Source organism: Rhinopithecus bieti, unplaced genomic scaffold (genome assembly GCF_001698545.2).
Source record: "Rhinopithecus bieti isolate Rb0 unplaced genomic scaffold, ASM169854v2 scaffold_35166, whole genome shotgun sequence".
In the NCBI taxonomy this organism is placed as follows: domain Eukaryota; kingdom Metazoa; phylum Chordata; class Mammalia; order Primates; family Cercopithecidae; genus Rhinopithecus; species Rhinopithecus bieti.
In genome coordinates, this window is record NW_016815254.1 from 1657251 (window position 1) to 1662037 (window position 4787).

Genomic DNA, 4787 nt, shown 5'->3' on the forward strand with positions numbered 1-4787 from the left:
ATCTGGGAGCAGAGCCAAAGAAAACTGAGGTAGGGATTACCCAAGGTGGGAAGTCATCAGGGGCGACCTAGGGAAGACTAGGGAAGAGTGAAAGCATGTGGGTCCCACGGGCACCCTGGAAATGGCAGGCCAAGGGATCCAGGCTGGATGTGGAGGATGCAAGAGATTCTGGGAAGGGTGAGCAGGTGAGGAAGAATTACCTGAAGCAGACAAGTAAAAGGAAGCTAAGATGTTTGTGGTCAGAGTAGGGTTGTAAGAATTTGGTATGATATGGGCCATTCTGATGCCCATGTCCAAAGCGTATTTGTTACAGTGAATGACAGGTTGGGCAGAATTTAATGTCATTTGTAGGTTTTAGAAAACAATAATGAGGCCGGACGCAATGGCTCATGCCTGTAATCTCAGCACTTTGGGAGGCCAAGGTGGGCGGATCACGAGGTCAGGAATTCAAGACCAGCCTGGCCAACATGGTGAAACCCCGTCTCTACTAAAAAAAAATAAGCCGGGCATGATGGCAGGTGCCTATAATCCCAGCTACTCAGGAGGCTGAGGCAGGAGAATTGCTTTAACCCGGAAGGTGGAGGTTTCAGTGAGCCAAGATCACACCACTGCACTCCAGCCTGGGTGACAGAGTGATACTCAGTCTCAAAAAAAAAAAATAATAATAATAATGAAGCTAAGTTGCCATGAAAGCTACGAGGCAGGTAGGTGTTAAGCCACTGAGGAGGGTAAGAGAATGTGCTGGACACCAGCGAACAGTTGAGTGGACTGAGCCGGCAGTAAAACAGGATGATGTGCCCAAGAAGGGAGGGGAAACTGGGGTCTGGAGAAGCTGGGATCAGCAGGTTAGAGAGGGTCAGCCTACTCTGACCCCTAGGAAGAGAGGTGGGGCCTGGTGGCAGGCCAGGTTTTCATTTAGGATGAGAAGGGGGAAGGAGTGTGTGTGAAAAGAATGGAGGAGGTAAGGAAAGGGTGTTCACCAGATAGCTGGTGCTGTACAGCCCAGGGTCACAGAGACACCTGCAAAAGCCCAGGGATAATTAGCAGTGAAACACTGTCCTGGATTACTGCCCTGCCAGGAAGTGAGAGTGAGAGGCCAGGTTATGTCCCCACATAGCCCTGCCAGGGCCCCCCCATTGCAGTGCAGGGGACAGGCTTGCAGGACTCAGCCCGAGAAAGAATCTGTGCTCCTGAGTCAGTGCAGCATCCTATTTCTGCTACATTCAGCCTGCTGAGTAATGACTCAAAGGCAATGCCAGCAGCTCACAGGGCACAAGGGGAAAGTGAGAAGCAGGGCCTGGCACCTTATTTTGGGAGCTGCTGTCAAAGGCCCAGCCCTCTGGTTCTGTGTGCCTGACACTCAGCGACAGGTCTCAGTGCGAGCCTGGATAACCAGCCCTGCAGGCACTGGCTGAGGTGCCCAGAGAGGCAGGCCCTGTAAAAAAGACGAGTTATGTGACTTCACCAAAGACAGGGGGAATTGAGTCTTTACTTCTTAAAGGAGTCCTTACTTCTTGAAGGAGTCAATCCCATTGGTCATCCCAACTGGGCTAGTGCCTCAGCCTGAAGTCTCTTAGGAGTGAGACTTGTTTACTTTCGCTGCTGACTTGTTCTTTGAAAATTACCTAAAATGATGATGACATGCAGAACACATACAAACTTGAGGTGTTAAGGTGTGCAGTTTGAGCTAGAGTAGACTTTGAGCTGGTTTCCAAAGGCAGGGATGCCACTCACAATCTCCCAGCCAGTCCTCCATGTGTCTCTAATGATGCTCCTGGCTACAGCTAGGGCTCAGTCTAATGTGAAAACAGAGTGACATTAGTTGGCGCATATACACAAAGGTCAAACTTGGCGATTCTTTGAGCACAGTGCTCTGGAAACTTGAGATAACTGGCCCTGAGAACCTTTGAAACAAGCCCTTGGGTTAATTTCTGCTAAACATATAGAACCAAAGACTCAGCCCTGGGGATATTCATGGCTCTTGCATAGTAGATCTGGTTCCCTTAAATCTCCAGTCTTCCTTAGACCCCTCCAGATCCCCCAAGTCTGGACTCTAGGTGAGTTGCCATTAATATCTTAATTTCTTATATACTGACCCACCTTTTTCTTTAAAAGTATGTCCTATTGATTCCTTGGGATTTTTTCTTAGGAATTCAATTTCTCTCATATTAAGTACCCTTATGAAATAAAGGAACTGGGGCCAGGCGCAGTGGCTCACGCCTGTAATCCCAGCACTTTGGGAGGCCGAGGCAGGTGGATCACCTGCAGTCGGGAGTTCAAGACCAACATGGAGAAACCTCGTCCCTACTAAAAATACAAAATTAGCCGGGCATGGTGGTGCATGCCTGTAATCCCAGCTACTCGGGTGGTTGAGGCAGGAGAATCGCTTAAAACCAGGAGTGGGAGGTTGCAGTGAGCCAAGATCGCACCATTGCACTCCAGCCTGGGTAACAAGAGCGAAACTCCATCTCAAAAAAAAAAAAAAAAAAGAAAGAAAGGAATTGGAATCCAGTGAGATTGAGTGGTTTGCACTGAATGGTCATAAGAACTTTATAGCGGCCGGGCGCAGTGGCTCACGCCTGTAATCCCAGCACTTTGGGAGGCTGAGGCCGGTGGATCACAAGGTCAGGAGATCAAGACCATCCTGGCTAACATGGTGAAACCCCATCTCTACTAAAAATACAAAAAATTAGCTGGGCGTGGTGGCGGGTGCCTGTAGTCTCAGCTACTAGGGTGGCTGAGGCAGGAGAATGGCTTGAACCTGGGAGGCAGAGTTTGCAGTGAGCAGAGACCGTGCCACTGCACTCCAGCCTGGGCGACAGAGCAAGACTCTGCCTCAAAAAAAACAAAAAACAACAAATAAAAGAACTTTATAGCCCAGCAGTGATTAGAGCCCCACAGTCTCTGCCTCTGTCAGTTGGCCCACCCTCCACCTGCTGATCTCTGGTTTGTGCCAGTCTAAGACCCAAACCACTTGTGACCACAGGTGTGGACCCCTTCTGTGTGACAGTGTGGACATCACCGCATCAGGTAATGGTCATCACTACACTGGGGGAACTTTCTGACAGATTCCTTTCTGTGATAAGCCCAACCGGGTAGAATTCTATTGTGCCCAGAGATAATTGTCCTGCAGTCAGAGCATTCTATATTTTTCTCTGTCGTTGATTAATCAAGAGGGTTTCAGGCTTCCCTGTAGGCAAAATGTCTAAAGCATAGAAATGGTGAGATCTGTGTTCTGAATTCCATTAGTTTTTCTGTGGCTACAACTGGGACTTACTCATTTATCAGATTAAATGCAATAGTATTGGAAACAGACCAGGTGCAGTGGCTCACGCCTGTAATCCCAGCACTTTGGGAGGCCAAGACAGGCAGACAACTTGAGGTCAGGAGTTCAAGACCAGCCTGGCCAACAATGGCAAAACCCCATCTCTTCTAAAAATACAAAAATTCACCAGGCATGGTGGCACGTCCTGTAGTCTCAGCTGCTTGGGAGGCTGAGGCAGGAGAATCACTTGAACCTGGGAGGCAGAGGTTGCAGTAGGCCAGGATCACACCACTGCACTCCAGCCTGGGTGACAGAGCAGGATTTCTTAACCTTCAGAGGTTATCCACATTTTTGAGTCTCTTTGAAACCTAAGGACACATACCCCAGAAAAATTCACAAGATGCTTATATACAAAATGTTGCTTATAAGAGTGTGAGGAGGGGCTGCAAGTTTGTAAACCCTATAAAGCCCTTTGATGGAGTCTGGGAGATTTGTAGATCTCTGTTTAAAGATGCCTTAAACTACTCTAAGCCAATTCAAGCCCAAGCACAATGCTGATGGAACAAGGCTGGTAGGTTTGGTCCCTATGTGGTTGAGCCAACTTTGTACACAGCAGCTCTTATCTTAGAACCACAGAATAATCTCAAAAGTTCAGATCAAGAAGGAGGTTTAGCATGTGCTCAGTTCAACCACCTCCTTTTACAGATTAAACAGGAAAAAAAAAAGAAGCAAGAGAATATTAGTCATTTACTTGAGGTCACATGGATAATTACTGGCAGGGTCAGGACTACAGCCTATGCCACACCACAGAGTAAATGTTCTTTTAATGGTGAATCAGGAATATCAACTTTATATGTGTAAGAAAGCACATGATTATAATATCTCCATTTTTAAAGATATGAACCAAGATAGGCAGCCAGTATTTACTGTCTATCATACATTTGTTCATTTATTCATTTATCAAAAAAAACATATTTAACGTCCACTGTGCACCAAGCACTGTGCTAGGTACTATTCACCATAAGGCTCAAACCTTCCTTAAGAAATTACTAACAAAAACTGACCGGGCACAGTGGCTCACGCCTATAATCCCAGCACTTTGGGAGGCTGAGGTGGTGGGCGGATCACCTGAGGTCAGGAGTTCAAGACCAGCCTGGCCAACATGGCGAAACTTTGTCTCTACTAAAAAAAAAAATACAGGCAGGGCGCGGTGGCTCAAGCCTGTAATCCCAGCACTTTGGGAGGCCAAGACGGGCGGATCACGAGGTCAGGAGATCGAGATCATCCTGGCTAACACAGTGAAACCCCATCTCTACCAAAAATACAAAAAATTAGCTGGGTGCAGTGGCGGGCGCCTGTAGTCCCAGCTACACGGGAGGCTGAGGCAGGAGAATGGCGTGAACCCGGGAGGCGGAGCTTGCAGTGAGCTAAGATTGCACCACTACACTCCAGCCTGGGCGACAGAGCGAGACTTCGTCTCAAAAAAAAAAAAAAAAAAAAAAAAAAAAAAAAAAAAAATTAC